Source organism: Cupressus sempervirens, chromosome 3 (genome assembly GCF_028749045.1).
Source record: "Cupressus sempervirens isolate cs-2001-9-10 chromosome 3, ASM2874904v1, whole genome shotgun sequence".
Taxonomy (NCBI): domain Eukaryota; kingdom Viridiplantae; phylum Streptophyta; class Pinopsida; order Cupressales; family Cupressaceae; genus Cupressus; species Cupressus sempervirens.
The window spans coordinates 852983654-852997777 of record NC_143120.1 but is presented as its reverse complement, the minus strand read 5'-3'; positions in this window follow the sequence as shown (position 1 = coordinate 852997777).

Below are 14124 nucleotides of genomic sequence, written 5' to 3'. Positions count from 1 at the left end.
TAAAAAATTTGTATTTTCTTAATTATTTAATTCATATTTCAAGCAAATAGCTATATGAAGAGAACTAAATGTTTTATGCACATGATTTATTTTAATAATTTTATATGCTAGTTTATTTCTTCAATTAGCTAGAGAATAATAATTCCTTGTACTTTTTTGTACATTGGAAGGTTCTCCATTAAAAGGAACTTGAGCTTCCTTTAAAAGGTGTTGGGGATCTATAATATCTTGGGAGAAATTATTGGGGACAAACTAGATGAGTCTAAGGAACACGTCTATTAATTCAAACATGATGATGGTGTAGATGGTTTGGGAAGTAAGAGTTCATCTTAAGTAGAGAAAGAGGAAAAAGAAGAAGAAGCAATCATAGCTATTGTAAATGATCCTTTCTTTCAAAGCCATTGGGGAACCTTCCTCTTGGTATAAATTTGGGCACGTGATATCTTCTATGGCTCTTGAGAGACACTAGTACTCATCTTTCCTCCTGCTTTGTTTGGATATGATATTTGTTTGTTTCAATAAAAACTATGCTTTACAACTTGCTTAAGTAAATTTTTTGTATAGGATGAGCTACCTTATAAATAGTTTTAGATACATTTTTGTTGAGTTTTTTAGTTTTTCTCTACTTTTAACAATGTTTAAATAATATTAACTTGAGATCTATTTTGCTTATTAGGCCTTGTTTTGTTTGATTAGTAGTTTGTTAACTCTATTCTTAGTTATTTATGTTTGAGAAACAAATACCATCTTTTTTCACTAAGATCTTGCACCAATAAAAACAATTCCTTCTACATAACTCTTTTGGTATAAGTGATTTGTTCAATAAGGGTGCAAATATTTAGACAAAGGGAATCATAATGAAATAGGGTTTTGTTATTTAATAGAAGGTCTTTTTAGAAGAAAGACATTAATAAATAACTAGAATATTAAATAGATTAAAAAGACAATTATTTACAATCAATTAAAATACTTTTCAAATTTTAAAAATAGTGATATATCTTAATAATTTATCTAATGCTAATTTTTTTTTCATCATCTAAAAAAAATTTATAAATTCTAGATAAAATATATTTAACATTGTTAATGTAATAAGCTTTAAATCAAATTATAAAAATAATATTTTATTAGTTTAATTTATATATCAACTAAAAAGAATAATATTTAACTTCGTATTTTAATTAAGTTAACTAAAACAAATATTAAGATTACAATTAGAAGATTGAACAATTTTTAAAATTAATAAAACTTAATCTAGTAATCCTATTCATCTCAAATCTAATTTTCTTTTATTTTTTAAAAATATCTTTTCTCATATTTCTCATCTACTCTTAAACTAAAGTATTACAAAAAAATTTCAATCTAATGAAGCTCATATAATCTACTGCCCATCTTTGTCACATGTTATTACGCCAAGAGGCGTTCTCTACAGCCACATCATGGCAGTTACAATGTCAGTAAAAAAGAAAATGCCTGCTGTGGGCTGTGGAGTAAGGTAGTAAGACTGCCTATCAGTGGCAGTTACTACCACCCCTGACATGCATGTCAGTGGCGCTGCTGCTGACAGCATGTCAGGGGTGGCAGTAACTGCCGTTGATAGGCAGTCTTACTGCCACATAAAACAACGCCCCATGGGGGTGGCGGGGGTGATGGCCTGTCACCCCATTTTATTTTATTTTTTAATATTTTTTTTCAACGAAACAGATAACGTGGCGGGTTAATGCATTTTTTTTTAATTTTTTTTTTTTGAAAAAAACAGATAACGACATGTAGACACACTCTTTTTTTTTAATTTCGTTGTGCAATATTGTCTTATTGGCATTTTTTAGTAATTAATTTGAATTTTGTAGAGGAGTGGATGAGTGGAGATGTGGAATTTGAAGAGTTCCTTTAGTGGAAATTGAATAGTTTCTTCGTGGGAGATGAAGAGTTTATTCTCTGATTATAAAACACTCATATCCTCTCATTTTTGCTCTTCATTCGTAGAAGAAAAGATTTGCAGAAGACAGGGTTTGAGTAAAGCTTTCATTGCTCTTGAGAGGTAGAGAAAACTTTTTTGGGAAGAAGAAAGGGAGATATATCATTTAGAAAAGCATTTTACATTTGAAGATAAACAAGGAGATCCAAAAAGCAAAGTAAGCTTTTAAAATTTTTTTCCCTATTAAGTTTTATTTTGCATTTTGATTATTATCTCCATTTAGAATAGTAGTTACACTATTTACATTTAGTTGTAATTTATTTGTTATATGAAATTTCTTAATTTTTACATTGTTCTATACAAAATTACATTTGCATGTTTCATGCATTATTGTTTTTCATATTTTTCAATCTATTTTTAAGATTAATCTTGTATTTATTTTCCATAATATTTCATATGGATGGCAATGCCGCCATATCAATATATTTTATTTTTAAAAAAAGTGATTTATAAATTTAATGATTACTATTTTCATTTACAAAAGTATTTTGATTTATAATAGTTTTTTATTAAGATTAGTATATTAATATTCTGAATTAGATTACTGTTTTGCTTAAAATAGTTTTGTACTTTACATTTAGATTATAATTAATCATAACATATTAATATTTGAAAAGTGAATGGCAATGCCGCCATTTTTCAAATATTTTATTAAAATGCCAGTTTATTTATTTTTAAATATAAAAACTTAATTTTATAATTTTAATTTTGTTACTTGAAAATTAGAGTAGCCATATATTTTATTTTAATTTATGCTTATTTTTTTCATGCAATTTTTAAATAATAAATATTAACTTTTAGGCATCAATCTTTAAAGAATGGAAGGCAATGCCGCCATTTTTTAAATATTATAATAGTAAGCAATTTATTATAATGTTAACTATATCTCAACATATTTCTAATGTTTTCTTTAAGAGTAGTATATTGATTTAGAGTATCATTTTGAATTAGATTACTATTTCAATTATAACAGTTTTGTAATTTACATTTAGATTAAAATTAATCTTTACATATTAACATTTAAAAAGTGGATGGCAATGCCACCATTTTCCAAATATTTTATTAAAATACCAATTTATTTAATTTTAAATAAGAAAAACAAGACTTATACTTTTAATTTTGTTGCATAACCATATATTTATTTTAATTTATGTTTCTTTTTTATATGCAATTTTAAAAGAATAAATATTAAATTTTAGGCATTAATCTTTATACTGACACATTAGAATGTAAATCACTGATATTATTTTTATACTAGCAATGGTGAGACCTAGGTTAAATTTTGAATCAGAGGAGGCAAGAAGAGAATACCAAAGGCAATATCAAAGAGAATATCACAGAGAATACCGTAGATGTCAACAACAACAACAACAACAACAAATAGAAAATGAAAGAGAACAACAAAGAATAACATTAAATCAAATAAATGAGAAAAGTTATGGTAGAAGAAGGTTTGAAGTGTTAGTTGCACAACTAGAGAATGATGAAAGAAAGCACATAATTGTACAAAGAAACAATCGTCAGCGTACTTCTAAGAGGGTCCTTCGAGATGTACAAACATCTGAAGTACAACATGTTGAAGTGCAACCAAGTGACATACATGAACGTCGTACATAAGCAAACAATCAACTAAATGTTGAGTATGAAGGGTCTCCATCTGTAGAATGTGTCCCAGAAACACCACAACATGGAAGTCAAATCCATGTGAATCATGAATTAGAAGGTGAGAGAGAAAACATGCCCAACCCAAATGGTATGCTTCAATATGAATTTAGAAGATTCTAAATGCAATTTAGATATCAGATAGATAGTTTGAAAACAACAAAAATGTGTTATGTTTTTCAGGAGTCATATGCAGGAATGAAAGTATATCGCACTAGTGAGGGTCCAATATGTAATAGGTGTCTTCAAGAGATAGGAATTCATAGGTTTTCATCTTCAAATAATATGGATCCGGGATGTCAACCACTAGAGCTTGCAAATTTAACTCAGGTTGAAGAGATGTTGATTGCACGTGTAAATCCTATATTGCAAGTTACACATGCAACTAGCGGTCAGTATAAGTATAAAGGACATACCATTAGTTTTCCCCAACACATTGAACAGTTATCAAAAGTCTTGCCACACACAATTGATCATTTACCAATCATTATTGTTCGAAGAAGGGATCAACATGGTACACGATATAACTTTACTGTGAATAGGGATCGTGTGTATAGAGCATTAAAATAAAAAGTTGAAAATGATAAATTCTATGCAGATGTTAGGATAGATGAAAGTGCTCTTAATGACCTTCCTACAAATACAGATGAGAATATTTTTCATACATTAAAGACAGTGCACATGGAGTTTGATTCTGATGCAAATGAAGTTGTATTCCTAGGTCCTCTCATGGAGATAGATGAAGGTAATATAATTGAGCACACAAACTCTATGGTTTCAAGGCCACCTAATGCTCAAAGGGAAATGGAATTAATTCATGCTTGGGTTAATAATCCTGATGCAGTTTTGTCTGCTTTAATTGAGTGGCCATCTATAGGTGCATCACCTATCAATGAGTATGTCACAGTTGGGTTGTTGGATATGGCTTTCCCAAAATTATTTCCAGATGGAAGTTGTGATTGGTTAGAGCCTAGAATGAGATGAGTATACTTGCATGAATTTGTAAAGCATTTGATCAAATACAGGGATCACCGCTTTGGAAAACATCCACGGTTTAGGTATTTTGTGCAAAACATGGTAATGAGACATCGTGCACAAAGTTCAGCATCTATTTTTGCAAAAAGGAGCTTTCATGAAATGCCAATAACTATTAATGAATTACGTGAACATATGGAGAATATTCCATGTAATAATCTTGCAGATAGGCTAATGCGGTTTAGAACAACTCTAAGAGGAACAAGGTCATATTGGGCAAAAAATAAAGCAAAATTAACTGACTTGCTTGACTAGATTGGGACACCTACAATTTTCTTCACATTAAGTATAGCTGATATGCAATGGCCTGATTTGCATGCACTAATGCCTGGTACACCACCTACTAATCTACGAGAGGCTCAAAAATGGAGAAGGCAGAATATCATCGACTATCCACATATAGTCACTTATTACATGCACTTAAGGAATACAATGTTCAAGAAAGAAATACTTCAAAAAGGTATGAAAGTAAAGGACTTTTGGTGTAGATATGAGTGGCAACATCGTGGTTCACCTCATGTTCATGGCTTCTTATGGCTCGAAGGGTCACCAAATATGGACACTATTAATTGGTCAAATTAGGATGAATGAAAAACTGCAGAGAGATATTTTGACTCCATTATTCATGCATGGAATCCTAGACATGATCCACATCAAAGAAATATACAAGTAAGTTTCATATTATAAATCAGTTAAATATTAATATATGTTTCTCACCTCAATCCAATAGAATAATATATAAATTTTCATTTTTAGGTCTTCCAGAATTTTGGTTAGCATCCATGCCTCAAGAATACAACAAAACTTGGTGAGATGGATATAGATCAAGATTATGAACAGATACTCAATTGTATTGAAAGACACACGGTCTGTAAGGAGGGAGCATGCCTTCGTAAAAAAAAGAGGACACATGGTTTGTAGGTTAATCAATTTTTAAAAAAACTTATATCTAAATTATTTATTTCACCTTTTTCAACAAGTTGGATTGACAAGATATGTATTCACCAATGTTTTAGGTATAATGCTCCTTGGAAATTGAATTTGGAGGGATCAAAGTTATATACCGATGCAGATTCAAGTGAGAAAAAATTTGAACCAGCAAGAAATGATGATAGAGTTAATACACACAATCGGTACATACTACAATTGTGGAGGGCGAATGTTGATTGGCAACCTATCCTTTCAAGACATGCAGTTATCAAATATATTGCAAAGTATGTAGCAAAATTAGAGAGAAGCTCTGAAACATATCAACAAATGTTGATGCAAATTTCAAATCTTTAAAATCTTGATGATTTAGCATCACGGGCATATAGAAAGCTTCTAACAGAGATAGTTATAGAAAGAGATATTGCAGCTCAAGAAACATGCCATATGTTATTAGAACTTCTATTGGTGGAGTGTAGTAGAAATTTTGTCAATCTAAATGTCTCACGTGAAGTTTTCAAACCCGTGGTAATCAATAATGGCAGAAATGAGGAAGAACTCACAAAATATTTTGTTGATGGTTATAAAACAAGACCACTTTGTATGGAAGGTATTAGTTTGATTGATGAAGCAAGGTCTTGGTTATATAATCCTAAAAGAAGAGGAGATAATAAATGGGGGCCAAGAAACAAAGCAGCTATTGTTAGAGTTTTTCCTAGGTATTTTTCTATTCCTCCACGAGATTCTGATAAGTGGGTAGACTTTTGTTTGTCTGAGTTGTTACTGTACAAACCTTTTCATAATGTCGAGAGAGACATTGGTCATGATAATGATACTATAGTAGCAAATTGGTCCTCACTCAATTATAATCCTTGGCATGTCCAAAGGCAAGAACATGCACAAAATAATGAACCTTCAAGTGATTCAGAGACAGAAGATAATGGAGCCATTCAAGAAAATACTACAAAACATGAGTGGGAAATAATATCTGGGTTACATCGTGGTCAACATATGCCAGTTTCTGAAATTGACATGTTGGGAAGAAGAGATATTGACAGAAATACAAATTGGTGTAGTGCATATCAAAGTGAAGAGGAGACAATCAGAGCAATAAATTTCATACCTGAAATGAAAACGCATGGATGTCTTATGTATGATGATATTCCATAGTGTATCAATTTTACAACTCTTAGTGACAAGCAACAAAAGGCAGTTGACATTATTCTAAAACACTACCATAGCAATCAAGTGGGAAATCCTTTATTTATGATAATTCAAGGAACAACAGGAACAGGAAAGTCTCATCTAATTGGCGCCATCAATCAATCTTTTCAAATGGCATCGATGGCAAATCCTTCTCCTCTTCTATTGCTTGCACCAACTAGAGTTGCAGCTTTCAATATAGGAGCATCTACGATTCATTCAAAGTTGCGGATTCCAATTACAAATTTTTCCCAACTACAAGGGACAAGACTTACAAGCTTTCAACAAGAGATGGAAAATATCAAATATATATTGATTGATGAAATGAGCTTCATTGGCAAAAACCTGTTGGAAAATATAGATAGTCGACTTAGAGAAGCCTTCCCGCATAAAGCACACATAAGCTTTGGAGGTATCCCTTTCCATACATCAGATGGTGTTATTAATGTCTTCTGATTCTTATTAAGATTAGCCATATAGAATGTATACCTTTTGATTTCACTTTATGTGCATAACTAAAAATTTTGCAACTATCTTTCAGGTGTATCTATTATTTTAGTTGGTGATTTGGGGCAATTACCTCCTATTAATGATAGACCAGCATATGATAGCAATAGGCAGGCAAAGTTATTATGGCAGGAATTCAAGATAGTGGTTACACTAGATAAAGTATTTAGGCAAGATGGAGAAAATATCCAACAACAAAGATTTCGTTAGCTTCTCACAAATGTCAGAGATGCAAATCCACAAATAGATGACTAGAACTTGCTTATGACATGAACACCTATAAGGTTAGATGTTGTAAGCAATGATTATTTTGATAAGGTAGTGCATTTATTCTCTACAAATGACAATGTTCATAACCATAACATGAGGATGTTGTATTCTTTAAGACATCCAGTTGCACGTAGCCTTGCAACCAAGTCAAGCAATGGTAATCGAAATGAAGAATTATCAAGTGAAGAACTTGATATTGAGTTATTGATTAGTAACAATGCAAGAGTAATGTTGACTACAAATCTTTGGATAGAAGCTAGTCTTGTGAATGGATCATTAGGATATATCAGAAATATTGTCTACAAACCAGGAACTGCTCCACCTGAGCAACCAGCATATGTTATAGTTCAATTTGATAATTACTCTGGAGTACCATTTGATGATCACCATCCAAACATAATACCAATAGCACCACTACAGAGGGGTAGGACCTTCCAACTACCACTAAGGTTGGCATGGGCGTTGACTATTCACAAATCTCAAGGGCTCACTCTTTCAAAAGCCACAATTGACATAGGTCCAAGAGAAAGATTAGGATTGACATTTGTGGCCATATCTCATGTTAAGTCACTGGAAGGTTTGAGGATAATGCTACCTTTTACATATGACCGCTATGAGAAAATGAAAAGTGGGAAACAACTTTCAAAGAGAAAAGCAGAAGAATGTAGACTGAGAAATCTTGAAAATCATTGATGCTTTTAGACATATTATTTAATAATAAAGATTTATTTGTTCTACTACATTATGTGATCATCATCGTCAACTATTATGTTGTTATTCTTATTATGCACATTGATACTCCATATTTCACAGTTAATGAAAACTATAATTGGATATGCTCAATCTGACATGAAAACCTTATTATTTGTACATTTTAATGGTTGCAAGTTCCATTAGGCTGATATTTAATTTTACTAATTCTCTAATTTGTAAATTTAACTATGATCATCACTTGGGTCCTCAAATTAAGGTTATAATATTAATTCTAATCATAAAGACATTGTCCAATTGAAATAAATGATAATGTTTTTGCTTCATGACTTTCAACCAATACATTGCTACTCGATATTTCAAATCTATGTTTGTCTATTCTTCAGTATCCATGAATGGTCATAATATTACCATGTTTCAATACTCAAAGTTTCATTACAAATTTTAATACAATTTGGTTTTTATATTCATTTTCTCCATAATTGATTGTACTAAGTGACCTGTTCTATTTTTTCAAAACCATTATTCATTTAAAATTTATATATCTCTCATTAAGTATACATTTGTTCTTCTTCTTTTTATTTGTGATGATGTTATCTAAATTGTTTTCCATCATTTTTTCAGGCATGGAAGCCTCTAATAGACAATCAAGCATTGTTGACATTAGCCCAACTTCTTCTGTACACTCAAATCATTTTTTTTGAGATAGAGTTTCAGAAGTTTGCATGCATAATTAAACAGTGTTGTACAACTATGGTAGAAGCACTTTAGAATGCAGCTTTATCTATTGATCATGTACAAGAGATAGAGATAATGGAGATGGAAGATGTTGCCAAATATGTACGCAACACATCTGCAAAAGTAGATGCGTTTCCATCCATGATGAAAGAGGTCTATGATGATCATATTACAAACAAAGGTCGTAATACAATTTTAATATCTGAAGAATATGTGATGTACTTACATCATTATGGAGAGCTATACACATGGTCCATATGATGATTTCACATTTTTCAAATCTTCACTTATTACTTTATCCAGATAATTGTACTAGGAGATATTGTTCTCCTTCCATCTATGTATCGAAATAATAAATAAACGATTTAACTTTTTATCTCAAATTCTTCTCAATTATACTTCCAAATATTTGAAATGCTTTTTGTTGACCTTTGTTTTTGTATTATTAAATCTTTTACATGAGATATATCATTAATATGTTGATCATTAAATTATGTATAAAATTGATGTGTTATTTCTAACTATTAACCCACTCTAAAGCATAATATTCATTTTATACTCATTTTAAGTGTAATCATTACCTCAATAATGTTTAGTACTCCTTCATTGTACACTATTCATGCTAAGCATAATTAACATTAATTAATTGTATATTTATAAATGTAACTAATAAAGTTATAAAACTACATAAGGAACATTTTAATCCTTATATTGTTCTATTATGCTAATAGGCATGTGTAAGGAGAACGAGCTACCCTCCTAAATGTAATTCTAAACATAACAATAACCGTAACTTTGATCGTGATCCTACTTCTCCCCTAACTCTAATCCTAACCATAATTCTAATGCTTTGTCTACCCCCAACTCAAACTATAACCCTAACTCAGATTCTAACCATAAACCTAATCCTAACCCTAACCCCTACCCTAACCTTTTATGTACCCTTATCTCTAACCCTAATTGTAATGCTAAACTTAACCTTGACCCTATCTCTAACCCTAACCCTAACCCTAACCCCAATCCTAACCCTAACCTTAACCCTAACTCTAATCCTAACACTAACACTAACCCTACCCCTACCCCTAACTCTAACTCTAAATATAACTCTACCATAATTATAATATAACACTAACCCTAACCCTAACTTTAATGCTGACTGAAACCCTAACCCTAACCCTAACCTTAACTCTAAACTTAACCTTGACTCAAACTCGTACCTTAACATTAACCCTGATGTAACTCTATACATATCCTTAACTCAATATGTAAAACTAACACTAACCATAACCCTAAATCTAATCCTTTCTCTACCACTTTCTCTAACTCCAACCATAATCATAACCATAACCGAAACCCTATCATACCCCAAACTCTAACCGCGAATCTAACTCTACTATAATTGTACTTTAATATTAGCCCTAGCCCTAACCCTAAATCTATCCTTAAAGTTGACTCAAAACTCTAACGTTAACCCTAACTCTAACATTAACCCTAATCATAATATTTAATCTTTTTGAAACTCTAACCCTAACCCTAACCCTGACTATAACCCTCCCCCTACCTCTAATTGTAGCCCTAAATCTAACTGTACCATAATTGGACTTTAACTCTAACCCTAGCAATTATTTTAACCCTAATCATAATATTAAATGTCTTTGTAACTCCAACCCTAACCCTAACCCTAACTATAAGCCTACCTCTACCTCTAATTGTGGTCCTAAATCTAACTCTACCATAATTGGACTTTAACTCTACCCCTAAAAATTATTTTAACCCTAAAGCTAACTCTAACCCTAACCCTTTCTATACGCCTATCTCCAACCTTGACCCTAACTCTAATTCTAACCCTAAGACTAACACTGACCCTAATCCTTAACCCTAATTAAAATGTATGCCATTTAATAAACTTGAAATTTATATTAACATATGTATGTACAATTTGACAAAATTAAAAAACTTGTATCTAAATTGTTTTAATAAAATTAAACATGTGTATACATGTGTACATATATATAGAAGTCCTAAAACATAAATGAACATATACCTTAAAATAACTATATTTTAAAACACACATGTTGTTATATATAGGACTTTTTAGGAACTACATGTGTGCAAGTTATATTTCTATCTAAATTAGATTGAATGTTCAAAGGTTTTAGACATATGTGTGCACATAAACTTGTCAAGTGTAATTTAGGTCCATGAAGTAAATATGTGCATATATATATATATATATGTGTGTGTGTGTGTGTGTGTGTGTGTGTGTGTGTGTGTGTGTGTGTGTCTGTACATGATATGTATATAATTTGCACATATATCTATCATGTGTGTGTGTGTGTGTGTGTGTGTGTGTGCATATGTGTGCATATATATAGACACACGTACACATAATATGTGCAAATATACATATCATGACACATATGCATATATAGATCTACATACATACATACATACATACATACATACATACATACATACATATACACACACACACACACACACACACACACACACACACACACACACACACACACTCTAGGATAAAGTTTAGGTTTAGGGTTTTGCATTGTGGTTAAATGGTGTGGTTGTTTAAATCATGGTTAGCAAATTAGAGTTAAAAGTTGGAATAAAAATATAGTTAGGTTTGGGGATGGCTAGCGTAAGTGTTACTACTAATATTAAGCTTCAGGGTCAAGGTCAGGTTTAACATCATGATTAAGGTTTGGGTTATGTTAAATTGTATTAGTGATATAGTTAGGTTTAGAATTATTCTTAGGTTAGAGAAATACTTTTCTTAGGATTATTGCTAGCATAACTTTGGTTATGATTAAGATTGTAGTTAAGGTCATGGTTTATGGTTAAGGCTATAATAAAGGCCAGTGTTAGGATTCATATACTGCAGTGCCATGTAGGGTTAGAGTTATGGCTTTGATTAGGGACAGGGTTACGATTAGTGTTTATATTATCTCTTAGTTAGGGAGAGAATTAGAATTTGGTTGGGTTGAGGTTTAGATATAGTTTGAAAATATTATTTGAGGTTAAGGTTAGGGTTTATATCATGGTTGGTCACAAATAGAGTTTGGGTTTAAATGACATACCTAGGTTTTATGTTTGGGTTATGGCTAGAGTCAACATTAGGCTTTATAGTTGAGGTTTTACATCACATGATAAGGGTTTGGATTAGTGATATATAGTTAATTTTAGCATCGTCTTAGGTTAGAGAAATAATTATATTGGGGTTTTAAAAAATTAGGGTTAGCATTTTAGCTATGATTAAAATTGGACTAAAGTTTATAGTTGAAGTTAGAATTAATGTTAGAAAAAATTTTAAAGGTCGTGGAACTATGGCTAGTTTTAGAGTTTAGATTAGGTAAAATAGTTAGAGTGTACTTAAATAAACTTTAAATTAAAATATAATATAATATATTTAGATCTAATATGGATGAAAAATTATCCTTAAAAAAAATCTTATTTGTGCATTAAGAGATCCACAATGACATTACAGGGTTAAGCATGAATAGTAAAATAAAATATACAAAGAAACATATATTTAAATACTAAAAATATATAAATTTTATCTAAAACAACATAGGAAGGGAAAAAACAAGTGTTTCATATCTTTTCTGGATGGTTGATGAGGCGGATGTTGGTCTCTCCTTAACTTTTGATCGAAATAATGAGAAGACAACTGGATGCGCCCCTATTTATTCAAGTGGATTAGGGTTTTGATTGAAAATATGGTCAAGTTTCGATCGAAACTTGAAACTCGCACAGAAACCTGCGTCGCCAAATTTCGATCAAAACTTGACCATAGTTTCGATCAAAACTTTGGTTTTATTTTAGTTTCGATCAAAAATCAAGTTTTTGGATCGAAAATTTTAAAATCAGTTTCGATCAAAACTTCTTGGACAATTTTTGGCCTCCACGCTTTTTTGGAGGAATTTCTTCCTCCAAAAAAGTGTAAACAACTATTGTGGGTTCACCCCACTACCTCACCTTGATGTCTCCTCTTTTCAAGTCCTCTTCACCAATCGAAAGATATGACACTTTACATTGTTAGTAAATGTTTATCAGTTTATCATGTTTTCATAATCTTGATAACACTCTGACTCTTTTCATCTTACTAATGCTTACCAAGTTATCAAAGTTCACATTCCATAACCAAACATCTTCAAATTGTGAAAATAGACAAATATCTTTAGATAGGTCTAGATAGAACAAGTTACCTCTTTTTTTCTCTCCACTTCCATTTAGTTCACTAGTAGCATCATAGATCTTTTCCGTCTTATTTTGGAATTTAATTTGGTAGCCCAAACTATTCAACTATTCCACACTCAACAAGTTATATTTTAAACCATAATCCCAATATACATTGTCACATATGATCTTAAATCTTTCTTTATAATTAATCCTTTACCTTTCACACAACATGGTCCATCATTACAAAACTTAACACTACTTCCACTATAATGTTCTAGCTTCTCAAACTTACTTGTATCACTAGTCATATGGTGTGGGAAACCACTATCATTTATGAATTTATCATTTTTACTCACATATGAAGTCAAAGCATTTTCTCATCTTCATCATATTAAATCGTCTTTCATTACAACATAAACAACTTCTTCATCGTGATCATCAGAATTACTATTAGAAACTATCTTCTTCATTAATATAGTAAGATTTCTTACCTTTTTTTTTTTAGTGTTTATTACCTCGGTTATCTCTATTGTCTCTTCTTTCATCGATTCTTGAAGTCTTTTCTTTTCTTTGTCTCATCTATGTTAGGACACCTTGTAACAATATGACCAACTTTGTTACATATAAAATAGATTATAGGGAGTTCACCTTTGTATTTTCTTTTTCCTCTTGGTAGTCTTCTACCTAATAATGCTTCAAGTTCATCAAGGCCATTATCAGATTCATTGTCACTTTCTACATACTTTCTCTTCCTCTTTCTCTTAGATCCTTCAAGGGTTAGCTGTAGTTTAAATGAAGATTCAATACTAGCAGGTGAATATTTATCAAAATTTGATAATTCAAATGTAGTAAGTCTACTAACTAGACTATTTAAATTTAGATTATTACCAAGTGTA